The sequence below is a fragment of the Emydura macquarii genome, unplaced genomic scaffold (genome assembly GCF_026122565.2).
Source record: "Emydura macquarii macquarii isolate MOO-44397 ecotype Brisbane River unplaced genomic scaffold, CSIRO-AGI_Emac_v2 contig_320, whole genome shotgun sequence".
NCBI lineage: Eukaryota > Metazoa > Chordata > Testudines > Chelidae > Emydura > Emydura macquarii.
Genome location: NW_027130457.1, coordinates 3,819,501 through 3,839,854, shown reverse-complemented (window position 1 = coordinate 3,839,854; position 20,354 = coordinate 3,819,501). Strand labels below are relative to the sequence as shown.

The 20,354-nt window shown below is 39.6% G+C and overlaps 1 protein-coding gene across 1 annotated transcript in view; it reads right to left on the bottom strand.

Annotated features, from left to right (window-relative positions):
- The window catches only part of CDH18 (cadherin 18), a 518,716-nt gene that overhangs the window by 273,454 nt on the left and 224,908 nt on the right, over window positions 1–20,354 (bottom strand). Inside the window, exon 4 of the mRNA XM_067569768.1 lies at window positions 2,727–2,797. The gene's annotated coding sequence lies outside the window, so the exon portion shown is untranslated. The remainder of the gene's footprint in view (window positions 1–2,726; window positions 2,798–20,354) is intronic.

The window sequence follows — 20,354 nt, the reverse complement described above, 5'->3', positions numbered from 1 at the left end:
ATCCTATTTCTATTGAAGTCAATGACAAAATTTCAATTGTCTTTTGTAGAAACAGGATTGGACCCAGTGGTTCAGAATCCAGAGGTGTAAGAGGACATTGCTACTGTCTGAAAGGCAGCTCCCATTATGAAGGAAACACGAGCCAGTGATTGCAAATTCTTTCATTCTATTCCACCATGGGTGATAGGAGAGAATAAATGCCTAGGGATATCAGCACATATGCCAGAGATAATTACATGCAGAACATGCTATTATATATTAGTGTCTTTACTGGATATGGGTGAATGGACTAAAGGACTTACTGGAAAAAAAAAAGTTAAAAAAAAGTCACAACAGAGTTCGGAAACATATTAGCAAATAATGGCTTATATATAATATTTAATTGTAAATGTTGACTCTTCATATAATCTAAATACTAAAAAGAGTGGTGGTAGGTGCTATGTATACATAATAGACACTGCTCACATTTGCTTACCAAATATTTCTTTACTGATAAACAAAATAATGGCAGTATATTAATAATGGCAACATACTCTAACTCTGTGTAATATGCAGAGCACTGGGCAGATGTTCATATTTTCCCTCTTTTTTTTTTTTTGCTTTGTGAAGGACACTGGATTGACAGCCTTGCAGACTAAAATTCTCCGTGTGCGAACAGGAAAAGAACAGCACAGCCAGTGGCAGGGCAAGCTTTCTATACTCTGCCTATCCAATCCCACCCTAAATTTTGTGTTGCTGACATATACTGTGTGTTAGGGGGACTTCATTCTTCAGATCCTCTGCTAAAACTGTAAACAAGGATGACAATTAGTACCACCTGTGTTTTTTGTTTGTTTTTCTAATGTGGATACCTTTAACCTGCTCTATTACACACAGGTTGTGAAAAAATCATTTGTGGCAATAATTTTTTGTTCCTATTCGATTAGGCTGGATTTGTGCCAGTGATCTAAGAATAAGACTATTTTTCACTAATAAGACGATGAGCCTTCAATTTCCCAAGAAGTTCTTCCAAACAAAGAGCTGCAGGTTACACTTTCTTGGTCCATCTTTGCCCCAGCTTAATTACAATTTTTATGATCAGTTCTCTTGTTCTTATATTTCTATAGCTGCTCCTCTCTAATTCATAGCATTGGTGCTGATTTCTGAGGAGATAATGCAGCAGTACCTCAAGGTGATCCCTTTTCTGATAAATTTCATGTCAAACATATGATTGGCACCTTTTTATTGACTACAGGAAATGGGTTATCAGATTATCCTACCGGTGAATGACTGCTCCCTATATTTATTCAAGCAAATTAGATCTTTCCTACCACTCTATGTTACCTAGTAATTCATCTGAGGTAGCCACTATCTCTATCTTCCTTCCTTCCCACCAGTACGTTAAGCTAGTATTAATATTTTATTTAGTTAGCATTAGCACAGAATCCATAGCAAGGTGTGGGGTGGAGACGCACTGTGGGTCTCTGGGTTGTGGTGTGTGTTGGGGAAGGGGAGAAGTAAGTTACTACATCCACATAATGGGAATAATATACTCCCCCCACAGTGTGACCAGCCATAATGTGGGCATGGTGGAGCCGCCCAACCCCTCTCCTTGGTTGCTCCCAGGGCGAGTAGCTGAGGTAAAGATTCTGTGTTTTCACAAGTGCAGGAACTGCAATTGTGGCTGTCTCTTACATGAGTCACTCAGATGGTGGCAGGGGAGACCTTATTCTCTCCTATTCATCTGCACTTGAAAGGCACAATCCAGCCCCTAATTACTTGAAGCAGCACCATGAGACCTACAGAACCAGACTACATTTCCATGAAGTACTTCCTGAATTGCTCTCACATTTTTAACTCTAGTTAGTGTACAAATGGCAATCTTACACTGAGTCATGAGAGTTGTGTGCTTTAAAAAGAATGTAATTTAGGCATGAAAAGTCACACATGCAAAATCTCTGCATTATTTCCAGAAAGCAGCTGATGGGCCTAATACAGCTGCAAATAATTCAGAATGAATGTACAGCATTAGCCCTCCAATGTAGTGTATTATGCACTGTTTGCAAATTTAGTCCACCAAGCCCTATACGATTTGTTATTATACATTGTAGTCTGCTGCAGAGGTATTTTCTCTAGGGGAAAAATAGAAAGCACCTATATTTTGCAATGGAAATTTAAGAAGACATGATTTCAAAAATAGTGTAAATTAAGAGCAAAGCAAACTGCAAACAATGTTGACTGTCATTTCTACTAGAAAACAGAGTGGCATTTTAATAGCATGCACATAGAACTGACAGATATGGTTTTATTTCATTAGTTCCTAGCTTCTGAGGGCATGGATGTGTGTGTGCATACCTGCACTGCACACTCTAATTTTAGAGGATATGGCTATTAAGTTTTAAACTTCTTGGTATCTGTACCAGTTTACCTGAATGTGTTTAATGCGCTTTTCAATTTGAATCATGTCAATTATGTACTGTATATTTCTATACAGTGCTTATGTCCAGGTCCCTGATTACCTCCAAATTGATATCTTGACATTTTTCTGAGCACTTCAGTTTAGAAGCAGTTTGGATTGTACACATGTGCATGTTGCAAAGTGATTGAAGTGACAGTAGCACTTCCAGCGCTGAGTAGCATATCAAAAACATTTAAAAAACATCCTGCTCATCTCCATTCACTTCCGAACCAGAAGCCATACTCCTTGCCGGTTGGCTAAGAAAATAATACTTAAAGCTGGCACTTACGGCCCAATGGTAGTTGTGTGCTTCCCTTCGCTCACGCAATCTGCCAAGTCAATTTTACTGCTTCTGTGATTCTGGGGGAAAAAAAAAAAAAAACCCATACAAATGAGATGTTAGGGAAGCAGGAGAGATTTTTATCTTTTGCCCTGAACTAGACTAAAAGTAAGCATAGATCATATTGGTACATCTGTTTGGAGATACTGTTGACACTTGAGACACCTCTCCAGGATGAAATGCACTAGGGATGGAAGTTACTTTCCTTCCCTTCCTGACAGTGGACTCTATTTAACTCTATTTAACCTGCCACAAGCTAATGACAATGTGTGGGTGCAAAATCTAGTCACAAATATTTCACATTAGTGTGTAAAGTTCAGATCTGACCAGCAAAAATAATTAAATGGTTTAGTCAGCTTACCGAAAAGAAAAAAGAAATTAGACCCATTACTCTTGCCTTGTGCCATTTCCAAGAGCTCTCCTGAACATTCCAAAGTATTGAGTTATTTTTTTTTAAATCACCTCCCTAATTTATTCCCCTTGCTATGTTACCTCCAGTTGTCAGCTGGGAACCCAAGAATCAAAATAGCTCATTATGCAAATGACGTATTTCCAGCCTGACTGGAAGCAGACATCACATGTGAAAGTGACCTGGACAGTAAGATGTCCACCTCAAATTTTACTACGAGAAAGGCTAGGATACACCAGATAACATTCAAATTAGCACTCAAACTTCTGGGTGAAGATCTCAGTCAAATGCAAGCCAAATCCAAAATGACGAACCTTTTGTAGTTTTGTAGTTACACAAGAGTAGAATTCCTTCTCAATCAATTTTAAGTTAGACCTCTTCAGGGCCACATAAAGGCAATCCTCCACTTACTCCCCAGACATCCATGGCCTTGTGTCCACCCAAATTATGGCCCAGCTCTCTACTTGGACTGGTGGTGGAGTGAAAGGGGCATCAGGATGGGACAGTATAATCTCTCATGGAATAGCAGCAGGTACCTCCTCTCTAGGGGAGCTTTAGCGGTGACAGCAACTGTCCCTTCCCCTCCCCCCATGTAGAGGCAGCGATGGCAGCAGTGATATATCTGCTTGGCTGGGTGGGCTGGGCCTCCTGTATTATATTCCTTTCACACAGTCATCTGCTGGGGTGGTGTTGGCTAGGACCCCTCAGAACAGCAGGTATTGGAGTAAACACCCCACTGATATGCATAAGGCAGTTCCCCTTCTGCTGGTGCAAATGCAATTGAGAGAAAATGCAAATGCAGAAAACATTGACTTTCTGAAATACATATGTGACAGCTGCTGATTACTGAACATGCCCTGAGGGAACAGTAACCACTGGAGCCACTGATCCTGACCCAGTCATGTGACCAGTTTAGTAACCCTGACCCATGTCAGATGACTGGAGTCCAGAAATAAAGTTCAGCTGACTCTTACTAGCATTCATGTGAGTCACACATTTACTAACCTAGCATGAAGAAGCATGTACAGTTTCTAGTAAGCATCATTTACAGAACATCAGATTGTGTTAATTTAATTTAAAAAAGAGATGCAAATAAGACTCTCCGTCACTCCAAACTTACCATACATTAGTGATGTCACTGAAGCATAATTCCTTACAATTTTATACCTACAACTGTTCTGTTTTCAATTCTCAACGCAACCTGTAAAACTTGTCAAAACTTAGGAAATTATGACAATTTAGTTTACCAGTGTTGCCAACTCTCATGATTTTTCCACCATGATAGGTGTGGGGGTGATGAAAGAAGCTCCAGCCCTTTAGCAAATTTGAGCCCCGGATACCTGCCCCCCTTGCCTTCCTCCTGGGGTACAGCAACCAATCACAGCTGCTACCAAAAGAGCTGCCTTCCCTTCCCCCTCACCTCAGCAACTCAAATCCATGCTCATAGGAAGGCAGCGGAGTAGTGAACTAAAGAACACAGCAGCTTCCCTTCTCTTCCTGTGATCAATACTCTTCTGCTTCTCCCCATCCTCTTTCCCCTGCAACGCCTGGCTTTGGAAGAGGGAGAAGGCAAAGAATTCCTGGATCTTTTCCCCCCTCAACCTAGAAAGGAGAGAGGTGACCCTACTGCAGCCCCCAACCCAAGGACTGGACCCCGAGAGAAGCAGAAATGTGGCTGAGGAGAGAGCGGTGAACTGATCTGAAGGGCTGGGGGAACAGAAGTTGGGGGCAAAATTCATTTCTGGGCAGCGGATGGGCAGATGTGGGATGAGAGTGCACGCACACACACACACACACTCTCTCACAGACACACACTAATGTATGTTTCAGAGAGAACTCAAAAATCTAAAGATAGACCAAAAGCACACACTATTTTATTCAGACATAACATTAAGTATTGATTCATAATAACATTAATAATGCATATATTTATTAATATTATTGAATTAATAATATTAATAAACAAGTATATTATTAATTAATAGTATATTATTAAATTTCATTTAAGGTCTGACTCATAATTTTTGATCTCCTGAGACTGGCAATGTTGAGTACAAAGCTTGTGTCATTTTCAAATAATTTCTGATAAGTTCCATTTTACTGCCTTAACCACAGACTTTTTCTCTAGATCTTTCTTCATTTCTGTATTAAAGTCTCTTACCTACTATTTTTACGTGTAACCGTGCAACACAGAAATTGAAAGTGGTTAAATAAAATGGGGTGCTCTCTATTTTTCTGTCATATTTTTGCATAAGATAGTATGTATTTGTCTTGCAGCAGTACATGAAGACCTCTTTTTGGGGATCAGGGCAAATGTAAAATTAAAAAAGTTGTTCCTCCTCCAAAGAGCTTATACAATCTAAGGAGCTGGTGTCTAGTCAGTTTCATGTCTGGGTTGATAATGAAATTCACTTAATCTTACACATCAGCATGGAGACATCACACTCATATGCCAAGGTAGGGGAATTCATGTGTACCTTGATCCTGTAAGAGCATGTGATAGGAACATAGGAACAGCCAGAAGGCTGTCTATTCACTAGGACTCCTCGTGGAGGCTGAAGGATAGCAGCTGGGATGGTGTCCCCCTTATTCTATTCCCCACATTGCTTTAGGGCAAATTAAATCCAACCATCACAAGCATCACAGTATGAAGCTGCAGAAAGTAAACAATATGTAGCAAGTTGAGGCAGGTTTTCTAGTCTCCCCAGGCTCTCCACAGAACTGAGTGAGAGCTGAAGGGGGAGGTAAACTCTCTGAGCCACCAATGGGGGTACAGCAAGGCTATGAGCCTCCCTGCTGGATCTCCCACTATATCACAGATAACAGCAGGGACTGGAAGCCATGTCATGACCCCTCTCCTGCCTGAAAGCATCAAGTGGCATAACCACGGTGTCTGTTAGATGAAGGGAAGCGTTGACGCTCTCTCCCCCACTAGCACAACCCAGGTAATCATTAGAGATAGTGAAAAGAATATTTACTATGTATGAAAAAGTGCAAACTGAAGAAAAATCATGAAGTGACAGCAAGTTGGGCATGAACTTTAAGGTGCTAATTTTAATGGCACTGTTAGAACATGGAAGAGGTCAAGTTGATTGCCTTTTGAAGACTATCATGACAGATCAGATGTAGAGCTGAAGCACCAAGTTTGGCCTGCTGAATAGCATGTAAAATGGAAAAAAAATCCCCTCTGTTAAAATGAGATATGTATAGTGCCCTCCACAATGAACTGACAGTCCTGGAACCTTACAATCCCAGCAATTCTGCTGGGGATTCCACTGAATAACCAGGAGTGCCTGTTATAACAAAAACAGGGCAGGAGAAAATTTTGAAACACCAAGACTGCACTTTACCAAGAGTCAAAATATAACAGGAGTTCACATTCATCTATGGTGACTTTTCTACAATGAACACATGCAATTTACTCCTGGGATATTTCATTTGTCCCTTTTGATGAGAATGATGATTGGGGTGAGTCCTGGTGGAACCTGCTTGTTGAGGAGAAATAGGTACTCAGAGTCTGGTTTTGTTCTTCCTTGCAACACCTAAGACCAATTATACTAACTAACATTTTCATCACCAAAAGATGAAAGGAAGAAGGAAAATGAGTACACCTGTAGATGCTTTAAAAAAATAAACTGTTCTCCCTTCTGGGTTTAATATCACAGTTGGAGTAATTCTGTTTTGATTAGCACCAGGCTAGGGATATCTTTGGGGGAGAAAGGAAAATAAACAGTATATATTTTAAAAAATCCAACAACTTTACACCGAAAGAAGTTATTAATATTGGTTTTATTATTTTTACTCTTGTTATTGCTCCTTGAAATGGTTAGAGAGATCTAAGAGTTATGGTCTGTTTTCCCACTGATACCATAATGAGCCACTAGGGGAACTAGAAGCAACTTATTGTCAGTTTTTTTCAGGTTGTATAATTAAGGGAAGGTAGTGCTATTGGCAACACTATTAGTCTTTAAATTCCTTACCCTTACCTCAGGGAGCTGAGTACTGTGACTCCTCTTACTTACATTTCTAACTCACTAAAACTACTGTCTTTTTGTTTACCATAAATAGTGCCTCTAACTCACTTTGTTTGGGGGAACCTGACTCACAATCCCAATATAAATGTATGTGGCTAGCAGCTCTGGGAGAACGACAGTACATTGCAATGGTGCACAACCAATCGTGACGAAATCTCCCAACATTTACAACTTGAAACTGTGCTGCTATATCACCTCAAAGAGTGATTTTGTTAACTCTCACAAGGTAAACATACTGGGTGTGATGAGTGTTTGATTAGAGGCTCTCTACAGAAAACCCAACTGCTGCAGGAAATAGTATTGATAATCAGTAACTGAATAATTGCTGTTGTGGGCACTATGCTATTGAAGAAGCTGTCTTTTAGGTGTGATTTAAAACAGAAGTCTTGACTAGTATACTAGTGGCCCAGTTATTATATTTGGGGTATGTAAAAATCCCATAACAATTTTTTCAAGAGAAGGTCATTCACCATCCTTATGTGCTTGTCAAATTACAATGTGAAGTGTTGGCTGAATGTGATATTTACTTCCTGTCCTAAACTCTTGTATACTGTTTCTATGCATTTGTTAACTGCTGCTATGTTACATTCAAGAATTGTCTCCATTTTGGTGGCAGGTAAAGTGATTAGACTAGAAAGATGGACAAAATGTTTATGCCATTTAGTAAAATTTATAAAAACTTTGGGATCCATATAGATGAAAGAAGTCCTCAACATTTAAGGCCATTAACATCTGCTAACTCCATTCCTGTGCCCCGCACACTTGTCTTCTATAAGTTTTTGTACTGGAAATAACATTTTTGACTAATATTCTCAACATTCTCAAGCAATTTTCAATGTTTAAGCATTTGCTCAGAAAAATGATCGCCAGCAATTATTTCCTTGTGATTCTTTTACACTTTAAATATTCCTTTCTGCCCCATCCCCCATGGCAACTTGAAAAGTCAAAGCACTGAAAGCCTAATTCATCTTCTTGCTTTGGCACATAGCTAGAATCCAACTGAGCGAATGTAGTCTAAGCACAGAAACAAGAGCAGCACACTAGGGAATGCATGCACCTAGCAGGGACCTAAAAGCTTCCATTTTTAAGCTCCAACAACAACATAATGATCTTAGTGATCCTACTGTGCTACATCTTGCGTATGAACAAAAAAAAAAAAAAAAAAACCCTTGGTCACTTTATGCCCTATTAATAAGCCTGCCCTATAATTTTAAAATACCACCTACATATGACATTTACTTGATGGCACAGAGCCATATGACTGAACTTTACAGCCTTTCCTTCAGTGCCTTGCACTTTTCCATTGCCATAAATGGGAGATGAATTAGACTACAGCTATTTGTTCTGATGAGAAATTCATTCCTTTCTTCGAATACCAGTAAGAAGTAATGTGTGCTTGTCATATATAAACTCACATAGCATATTTGAAACTCAGGCCAGATATTTACTATTCTGCCTTTTCTCCCATTCCTCCTTCCCCCCTTCCCCCCATTTTTATTTTCTAATTGACAGGGTTTTAAAATAAAAAACCTTTTAATTAAACCAACAGGCTAATTGCTTGGTTCCTCATAATCCCTTTCATTTCTAGCAAAACAACGAGAGTCCTGTGGCACCTTAAAGACTAACACATTTATTTGGGCATAAGCTTTCGTGGGCAGAAACCCGCTTCGTCAGATTTCATTTCTAGCTTCACCAAGGCATCCTTGAAGGGAAGCCCAAATTACCAGCTTGAAGCAAGGAAAAGATATGGCCATATGTGCATTTAAAAAGGCATATGCCTTACTTATACTTTTGATTATACAAGGTGGATTTCTTTGTGTGTTGTTTGTTTTGTTTTGTACCTTACAGAAATTAGCTCGTTGCTTTATTTTTACATGTTTAGCTACAATCCACCCCGGGTGTAAACCCACTGAAATCAATGGAATTATACCAGGGATGAATTTAACCCTGAATGAATTAAAGAAGAAAAGGATCTGATTTCAAATTCTCCAGTTTGTCAAAACAGGTCAGCATCACTTAATAGCTCCTTTTAAAAAGATGCTTCTATCACAAGAAAGAATTTCAATACATAGTAGTTGCACCTACCTGCATTCACCCTAGTAATAATAACAGCCACTGTGCATTGATAAAGATGGTTCTTCAAAGAATTATATAATGCATTCAAAACCTAAGAATAAGCATTCCCAGCATTTTGCTAGAAGTGACTGAGATAAACATGGCATTGCCCCACGCAGTAAGGAAAACATTTCTGTTATCAAAATGCATGCCCTGTATATGTACACCCACATTTGGCTGTTCTCCAGCCTTATTAGAGGTCACCTCAGGTTATTCTATTAGCAAGGTTGATTATTATGTGTAATATAATTGGAGCCATGACACTGACAATAAAATTTTCAACGTAACAGTTGGGAAAATATTAATTAAAAGCAATACAAAGATAAGTCGGTGGATAGCTTGTACTAATTTATTCTTTAAAAGCCACCCAAGATGTAGAACATCATGACCGAATTCACTGATACTAAGTAAGTTAAAGCAATTAATTAGCCTCAGATCTCTAAATTAGAAGGAAACCAACACTTGTAAATCTAAATAATCTTCTGTCCTCAATTTTTTTTATTTTTAACGTAATAATAACAACAAATAAAATAATAATAATAATAATAACAACAACCACCACTTTACACAAGAGAGAAAAGTGATATGAGAGAAAGAGGGCCATGACTGACAAGGGCAAGCAAAGTTGATGGAAAAATATAAATAAATTAATTTGTTGGTATTTCCACAAAATCTGACAGAATTATCCAGATTGGATTAAAAGAAATTGTGGAGATGTTTGGTGTGGGTTTTTTCCCCTTTATCCCTACGAGGTCGAGGTGAGAGAGAGTACAGTCACAAGTAAATCTAAAAATTGTGAACTACATTTACATTCATAGGGTATGTGTACAAAAGGTACCAATGTCTTCTGGACGTGATCAGCATGATTTTGATAGTGATAATCTATCTCACTTTAGCATCTACTCTCCTCTGTGAAATATAAAGGGTGAGAAGAGAGCAAAAGAGAAGCAGCAAGTACAGATATCCACTGCGAAGGACTATTCAAGCCAGTTTCCCAAATCGTTTCAGTAGCATTACCAGTAGATGAATATCCTGGTTTTATTTTGATCTCAGAAAACTTTTACACTGGTGTCATTCCACTAGATCTGACGGAATTCTTCCTGATTTATGCTGGTGTAACACAAAGTACAATCATGTTCCCTATCTTTTTTTTTTTTGTAAATTGCCAAACAAGATTTTCACTTTTCCAACTCTAGATTATCCATTTTACATAAAATCACCTACATAATCGTATATATAAAGATCATAGAATCATAGAATATCATCTAGTCCAATTCCCTGCTCAAAGCAGGACTAACCTCAACTAAATCATCCCAGCCGGAGCTTTGTCAAGCCACAGCTTAAAAACCTCTAAAGATGGAGATTCCACCACCTCCCTAGGTAACCCATTCCAGTGCTTCATCACCCTCCTATTGAAAAACATTTTCCTAATATCCAACCTAGACCTCCCCCACTGCAACTTGAGACCATTGCTCCTTGTTCTGTCATCTACTACCATTGAGAAAAGCCTAGCTTCATCCTCCCTGGAAACCCCTTTCAGGTAGTTAAAGGCTGCTATCAAATCCCCCCTCATTCTTCTCTTTTGCAGACTAAGCAAACCTAGTTCCCTCAGTCTCTCCTCATAACTCTTGTGCTCCAGCCCCCTAATCATTTTTGTTGCCCTCCGCTGGACTCTTTCCAACTTGTCCACATCCTTTTTGTAGTGGGGGGCCCAAAACTGGACACAATACTCCAAATGTGGCCTCACCAATGCCAAATAGAGGGGAATAATCACTTCCCTCGATCTGCTGGCAATGCTCCTGCTAACGCAGCCCAATATGTTATTAGCCGTCTTGGCAACCAGGGCACAATGCTGACTTATATCCAGCTTCTTATCCACCGTAACCCCCAGGTCCTTTTCTGCAGAACTGCTGCCTAGCTTGTCAGTCCCTAGTCTGTAGCTGTGCATGGGATTCTTCCATCCTAAGTGGAGGATTCTACACTTATCCTTGTTGGACCTTATCAGATTTCTTTTGGCCCAATCCTTCAATTTGTCTATGTCACTCTGTATCCTATCCCTGCCTTCCAGTTTATCTACCACTCCCCCCAGCTTAGTGTCATCTGCAAACTTGCTGAGGGTGTAAATTACCCCATACTTCAGATCATTAATGAAGATGTTGAACAAAACCGGCCCCAGGACCGACCCCTGGGGAACTCTGCTTGTGACCAGCTGCCAGCTAGACATGGAGCCATTGATCATTACCCATTGAGCCTGATGATCTAGCCAGCTATCTATCCATTTTGTAGTCCATTCATCCAACCTATACTTCTTTAAATTGCTGATAAGAATACTGTTGGACACTGTATCAAAAGCTTTGCTAAAGTCAAGGTATATCATGTCCACTGCTTTCCTCACATCCACAGAGCCAGTCACCTCTTCATAGAAGGCAATCAGGTTGGTCAGGCATGACTTGCCCTTGGTGAATCCATGTTGACTGTTCCTGATCACCTTCCTCTCTTAAAGTGCCTTAAAATGTATTCCTTGAGGACCTGCTCCATGATTTTTCCAGGGATTGAGGTGAGGCTGACCGGTCTGTAGTTCCCTGGATCGTCCTTCTTCCCTTTCTTGAAGATGGGCACTATAATTGCCTTTTTCTAATCCTCAGGGACCTCCCCTAGTTGCCACGAGCTTTCAAATATAATAGCCAATGGCTCTGAAATCACATCAGCCAACTCCCTCAGCACCCTCGGATGCATTGCATCTGGCCCCATGGACTTGTGTATGTCCAATCTTTCTAAATAGTCCTGAACCTGTTCCTTCAGCACTGTGGGATGTTCACCTCCTCCCCATTCTGTGCCACCCAGTGCGGTAGTCTGGGAGCTGACCTCAGCTTTCTCCACATCCTCTTTCACTAGGTTGCCTCCCCCATTCTGTAACAGACCCACACTTTCCCTAATCTTCCTCTTGTTGGTAACACACCTGTAGAAACAATAGAGAACAATGGCAAAAATAAAGTACTACTTATCAAACTCTTTCAAGCAAATATTAATTCAGTCACTTTAAACCCAAAAATGTTACCATTAATACCTTAGAAAGCAGCAGATTGTCTAGACAAGTTGTGTCCACATTTTCAGCATGACGTAAGAAGGAATCAAGAGGCCACAATCAATCAGTGGTGTGGGGCAGATCATATGGCCTGCTCTTTTAGCATCACTCAAGCAGTACAAACTGAGGAGAAACCACCTGCACATCCCTTATCAGACTTCCCATGGTTCCTGGACTCTCTGGCAGGACTGGACTCTCTGCCAGCTGGGCTACAGAACAGCTCGGAGTCTCCAGGCTAGGAGGCTCACAGGACTTGCTCACTGTCTGGCTAGCCAGCACCCCAGGCTGTCGATTCCTGGGTTACCCAGCTGCCTTTCCAGGCAGCCTGGGATGATGGCCATCCAGGAAACTGGGCAGCTCTTCCCCCCACCCACCAACAAGCTGAAAAATTCCATTTTGGTACGCCTTTTATAGAGTCCCATAAAAGAAAAGTTTGACATTTTCTCCCAGAATGGGATGGGAAAAATTCAGATATTTTTTGTAGGAAGGGATTTCCATTTTCCAGCCAGCTCTAGAGCCATAACCAGTTATTGGTTCTCAGCTTCTCCTGTTTTCCCCATCTCCTGAACTACCTTCAATGGTTGAGGTAGAGGGCACCCAATGCTTTGCTAGGCAGTCCTGAGGCTCAAGCAGGGCCAGATAACTCCTATCCTGCTCCCCTGAGACTCCTCGGGTGTATCTTCAGTGCATCTGGCAGAAAGCCTCCGAGCACAGACAGACTTGGGCTGGCAGGGTTCAAGCACGCATACTAAAAATAACTGTGCAGACACGGCAGCACTGGAGGCAGCTCGGGGTAATGACCCAAGCTCAGACTCAGGGGGCAGGGTCGGTTTGAGCTTAAGTGGCTAGCCCAAGCCATGATACCCACTCAGCTACTTTTTTGCACACTAGCATGAGCCCCACTAACACAAGTGTGTCTACCCAGGCTGCGAGGCTCACTCCCAGCTGCAGTGTAGACATAATCCAGCAGCACAACAGGCTATGCAGTAGTCTGAACTTCTCACTCCTTTCTCTGTAATGCACCAGGCAGCCAGAAAGGGAGTTGAGCTGTTGAACAGCAGAAACAGGGAAGTAGATACTCAGAGGCCACACACCGAAGCCTGGACCGGTAAGAGAAACAGTGGGAAGGAGTTTTGGAGGCCACAACATTTCATCTTCAAATTACTGAGCATGGCTAGGGAGCATGTTTTCAATTAATAACTAAATCCAAATTTTCTTCTTAACACTATCATTCTCAAGAGCCAAAATTAAACCTTGTGGACACTCCTGGGCTAGAACGTGTCTTTCCTTGGGATGCAGTAAATATATAGAATGCTTCTGTTAGAAATGCACAAGTCAGGATCTCAATTTTCACCTGCAGTTAGGTTATGAGGTCATGAGAACAGACTTAGATGATCACAATGGTCCTTTCTGGACTTGAAATCTATGAATCTCAATGACATGCTAATAGCTTGTGTCAATGTGGCATTGTGACAAGTGAATCAACAATTGACATGCTGAGCTAATTTGCTAAAGTATTACATTTGATAAAGCAGTGTTTCTGCACATGGCAAAGGACATTATGTCAGCTGGGATAATAAGCGGCTTGGTAGTGACATACCAGGGCCCTTACATAGATACGGTGCAATGATGTACTAGCAGAATGTGGTAAACACAGACTATGTCAGGACTGGTCATTTGGAAAAGGTGATTTGTTTGGTTCCCACCTGGCGTTAGGTTATGACTGATGGAGGAATTCTGTGTGAGTTGATTGTAAGGCCAAGCAAAGTTTGTGAAAGTGAATCTGCCTTCTCTATATTATATGTTCTATACTCTGGTCTCAATCTTTTATGGAAAGAAGCAAATTATTTATTTAATCCTCACATTAGGTTTGAGTCGTTATATTGTAATTCAGAAAGAATTAGAGCTGGATGACAATTTTTCATAGAGAAATGTTTCTCATCTGAAAAAGGGGTTTCTTCGGAAAAAAAATTAAATAAAAATAAATATTTCAGGGAACCCCCCCAAAAAATGTGTTGCTATATTTGAAATATTTATGAAATTTTTTAAATGATCACCTTCATTCTTTTTTTTTTTAAACTTTCACCTCCTAAGAAAAAAAAAAAAAAGTGTGACAAAAATTTCAAACAGTATGAAGAGAAAGTAACACTTCTGTTCTTAAAAGTATTATTTTCTTTCCCTTTATACTTTTTAACCTTTTTATTTTTAACTTTTCCCCCTTTTCTTTTTGTTAACACTTAAAAGTGAAAGTATTCCTTTATTTTATGAAAGAAACACTTTCAGCAGTGTTTTACTGTTTTCCAGCTGAAAAAATTGGAAAACAGAGAGTGTAGCAAAGCAAGTTTTTTTTCCATTGCAGGAAAATCTGAAAACTTATTTTCCATAGGAAAATTCACATAGGAAAAAAAGGTGCTAAATAAATAAGGTTTTTCTGTCAGCTCTAGAAATAATTATATAATGTTTGTAAAATCATGTTGAAGGTTAAAAGTGCAATTGGCAATGCAAAGTTTTATAATAAAATAAAATAACAGAGTTAGTTTAAGTATGCAGTATTTTCTATTTAAAACAAAACCAAAAGAGCAAAGAAAACTATTTTATTGCATCTTCTGCTGCATAAACATTCTAAAAAAGTATTGTGTAAGTTAGTGTAAGTGATTAAGCAAATACTTGTTTGTAATACTATGTAGGTTTTTCAGTTCCAAGAGGGGCTGTATATTTATAACTTCCTCCTCAATGTGTAACTTGGACACCTCCCGAACATTAATTAATTCATCCATACAACATCTCATGAGGCAGAAAAATACTATGATACCCATTTAATATATGGGGAACAGAGGCATAGAGACATTAGTGACATGCTCAAGGTCAGATTGTGGCAGAGCTAGGAACTGAGTGCCAGTCCTGTGATTTTCAAAACTCTATCCTGAATCTATCTGTAAGAAACCTTTCTCCTTGATTTTACTGTTCACACCGCAAGCAATGGAAAGGGTGCTGTTCAAACTGTTAGTGTGTGACTGTGTGTCTAAATTTGGTGGTAAAAGAAATAATGAAGACCAATTGTATTAGTCCAGGGTTCCTAGATAAGGAGTCACAATAACTCAGATATTTAGAACTGTAAGGAATGACAGTGAGCTAGAAGATCAGAAAGCCTAAGTGACTGGCTTTAGCAGAACTCACTCTACTCTTCATGATACCAAATCATAGAATCAGAAATGTAGGACTGGAAGCTATCCTGTCCTTGGTTTTCCTCTTGCTTTAAATGTATTTGTAGAATGTTGTCCTGTTACCCTTTATGTCTCTAGCTAGTTTAATCTCATTTTGTGCCTTGGCCTCTCTCTTTTTCTTCCCTATGTGCTTGTGTGCATTTTTTTTGTTGTGTTTTTATATTCATCCTTTGTAATTTGACTTAGCTTCCACTTTTTGTAGGACTATATTCTGAGTTTCAGATAATTGATTATCTCCTGGTTAAGCCAGGGTGGTCTCTTAATGTCTTCCCTACACAGTGGGATAGTTTGTTCTTGTGGTTTTGAAAAACTGCCAACTCTTGAACTGTTTTTCTCCTTAGACTTTCTTCCCATGGGATCTTACCTACCAACTCCCTAAGTTTTCTCAGTGGTATAGTTTCAGTGAATATTTATGACTATAGTTGGCTTTAGTACCAGCACACTGCCTTTCAGAAACCAGAAAAACTAAAAAGCAAAATGTAGAATGAAAATCTAAATTTCAAAGAGTGTCCTTCAGTGAATGTTACTCAACTGATGAGATGATGTATGAATGAGTGTTAAGACAGTTAGAAGATGATTTGTGTGGCATCCTAAAAATAAAAACATGGATAGATAAACTTATAGATAAAGAAATATATACCAGGCAAAAACTAGGAACTAGACTATGTCACATAAGGGGACTGGTTTATTAACAGGTCTATGTCATCTTGTCAGGGACTTTCTGGTACCTAACATCTGGTTGCAATGACATCTTGTCTTGTTTTATCTCATCATATTCCTCTTGTACTGTGATGTTTTATTGGTGATGTTTCCGAGCAATGACATATCATCCACAGATATAAAAATATAGGACCAGATTCACTGAAGCAGGTGCAGAGGGGTTTAAATTAAAATTCACTCCTCCAGCTGTCCCTTTGCATGCTTTATCATCTCATTCAAGTCTGAAGAAAGGCAGATGACATTCCTGGTGCCTGCACTCCCTTGGGGTTTCTATCAGGAGTGGGCAGCTTCAAATCCACCAGTAACTGAATAGGAGCCCCCGAAGCAATAAACATTGAGGGAGATATAATTTATCATTATATCTCCTAACAATGACCCTTCCACAGGCAGTGCCCACTCAATTTTGGGGCTTCACTGGCCTACAACCACTCTGTGGGAAGGTGCAGAATTTCCACAACTGCAGTCCACCCACCAGTTGGGCATGGACTCTTGGCTGAATATAGCCCATAATCTTGGACGGACAACTCCTCAGTCCACACAAATATGTGGATGTTGTGTCTCTGATAATTGATTTTTAGACAAAGGAAATGAAGTAGATCTAATCTATCTGGATTTCAGTAAATTCCACATGAGAAGTTCCACATGAGAAATTATTTGATAAATTGGAGAAGACGGGGATTAATATGAAAATTGAAAGGTGAATAGGGAACTGGTTAAAGAGGAAACTACAATGGATCATAATGAAAGGTGAACTGTCAGGATGGAGGGAGGTTATTAGTGGAGTTTCTCATGGATCAGTCTCGGGACCTATTTTATTTAAAATTTTTATTAATGCACCTTGATACAAAAAGTGGGAATGTGCTAATAACATTTACAGATAACACAAAGTTGGGAAGTATTGCCAGTATGGAGGAGGACTGAAACATCACACAAGAAGATCTGGATGACCTTGAAAATGGGATGAAATTTAATAGAGCAATGTGCAAGGTCATGCACTCAGGGACTAACAACAAGAATGTTTGCTATTAGCTGTGCATCAGCTGGGAGCGACAGCGGAGAAGAAAGACCTGGATGACTATGAGCCACCAACATGATGCGGCTTTGAAAAAGACTAATGTGATCCCATGATGCATCAGGAGTGGTATTTCCAGGAGAGATGATAGGGAAATGTTAGTACCATTATACAAGGCACTTGTGAAACCTCCTCTGGAATACTGGGTGCAATTCTGGTCTCCCATGTTTAAGAAAGATGAATTCAAACTGGAACAGGTGAAGAGAAGGACTAATAGGATGATCCAAGGAATGGAAAACCTGCCTAATGAGAGGAGACTCAAAGAGCTTGACTTGTTTAACCTAACCAAAAGAAGGCTGAGGGGAGATATGATTGCTTTCTATAAATACATCACAGGGATAAATACCAGGGAGGGAGGGAAGTTATTTAAGGTAAGTGTCAATATTGACACAGGAACAAATGGATATATGGTCATCAATGAGGTTAGCCTGGAAATTAAACAAAGGATTCTAACCATCAGAGGAATTAAGTTCTGGAACAGCTTTCCAAGTGGATTAGTGAGGGCCAAAAATTTAACTGGCTTTATGGCTGAGCTTTATAAGTTTATAGGAGGGATGATATGATAAGACTGCCTACAATGGCATGTAGCTGATCTGTGACTGCTAGTAGCAAATATCCCCCATGGCCACTGATGAGCCACTACATGGGTTCTTTCCCTTCCTCTGCAGCTTGGGGGACTATGTGCAGATGCTCCGTAATTGCAAACAGTAATCCGGCATTGTTTGCATAGCACACAGCAGGTGAAACATCTCGGATTCAAGTTCTGATTCAGAGTCATGATATACTGCATGACAAGCCGCTATGTGTTCAGAACACTGACAACAACAGTGAAAAAGCAATGAAGGATCCATTCTTTCAGACAGAGATGGCAGGCGCTCAGGAAAGTGGGGCCATTGAAAAATGCCACAAAATGCAGTCAGAAACCCATGGAATGACAGAACGAAAATCATTGCATTGTGGGATGTGATCCTCCCCACTTTCCCACAACTCATACTGGCACAAGGTGGTGAGTTGCACAGTGGGATAACTGCCCACATTGCACTGCTCTCACTGTCAATGCTAGAGCACCAACTGTGGACACACTTCTGCAACACGAGTGCTGTGTGGACTGGCACATTCATTGTAGTTACAGTGATTTTTTATCATTGCTGTAACTTGTGTCAACAAAACTTTCTAGCGTAGACAAGGCCTTAGAGTATGATCGAACTTCCAGTAAGTGGGAGTCTTTTCATTGACTTCACCAAGTGCTGGATCAGGCCCTGCATATCCAATTTCATTCCCTTTCTGGGGTTTAACTTGATTGGTAACTCAACAATAAATATAATATAAAACTCAGCCTAAGCTTCCTTCCCAGGGTTGGCTGATGATGGTCTTTCCCTCCAACAATTTCTCTTTGTCCTGTGAAAATTTGGGGAATTGGTTTGTATGATTTATGAAAATTGGCTGATATTGTGAAATTGTTATATCATGGAATGCCCCTATGACTACAGGCATCCACCATGAGCTGATAGGACCTGTAGCATGTACAGACAACACTAGGGAAAGTGGAGAGTATTTAAGTTTAACAACTATATTCTAAAAAGTTAACAGACATCCTAAAGAGGTTGACTGAAGCTTAGAGAAGCTAATTCCTCCATCTTGTCTGTAGGGGAAGAGATTAGAGAGAAGAATGTTACCAGCACCAGAAAAAAGGAACCAGGTGTTGGTGGTGGACCATATAATCAGAGAGACTCACAGGAACAGGATGTCGGGACATGAGAGGGGATGGAGTCAGATAAGCCAAGGTCAGAGAAACAGAGCTGGGGAGAGAAGGCTCCAGGTTTCAGAACATAAGCTCTACACCAATTGTTTTACAGTAGCATACTGAAATAGCATACATACTGTTTTACAGTAGCACCTATAAACCCTAGTCATGGATCAGACCCATTACTGATTTAACATGATAGAAAAATCTACCAAGCACAATTAAAAACAAAAACAAAATAAAACAGCTGAGTACTGGTAAGACAAGTGACAATCTAACTTCTGCCTAGCTACTTGTACTTGTAATGAGTTATGACAAGATTCTTAGCCCCAAATAAAGACTTCACCACAATTATCATAGTTCAGACTCGCATTAATATTACCGAATAAGATGAACAGGTATTTAGATAAAGGGAATAATAGCCAACAATTTAAAATAATACATATTGCATCAGGATGCTTAGTGCTGTAATAGTCCTTTAACATATATCATTATTATTCTATTTCTTACTTCATCTCTGTTTAAATTACATTTCCCCCAGACAGTATGTTCTCACCAAAATTCAGTTCAGTCCTGGTATAACTAAGTTTCATGGTCTTCAAAGTATTTATTTCTTTTCCAGCATGTCATTACTTTTATGTGAAATAAAGCATAGGTTGTCAACTATATATGCTGAAATATGTAATTTTTGGTCCTTTTATGGAGAATTCTATGAATAGTACATCTTTTCAAGAGATTTCCAACCGACTGTTAATGGGAAGTAAAATTATAGCTACAGATCTTCTGTCCTGCAGCAAAGTCTTATAATAAATCCCACAGCAGGATCACCTGCTTCAATCCATCTCTTGGTAAGCTAACAGCATTTTTTATGACTATAATTTTGATAGCTTTGACAGCCAAGCCCTAAAGGGATATTCAGCACCCTATTGACTTAGGGGAGTGAGAATCAACACCATGTAAGATAAATGCCCTCCTTTTACCACCCCCTAAAACAAAACATTATAAGCAAGTTCATTAGTATAACCTCTTGTCTAATTGTCATAATTAAAATCTATTCTTATTTATTCACACTACATGACACTCAGCCTATAATAAAATTGGTCATTGGGTTTAGTGGAATTTGGGGACCATTAAAACAAAGATTTTTGTTTAATTCTAATGATAGTGTGTGTAT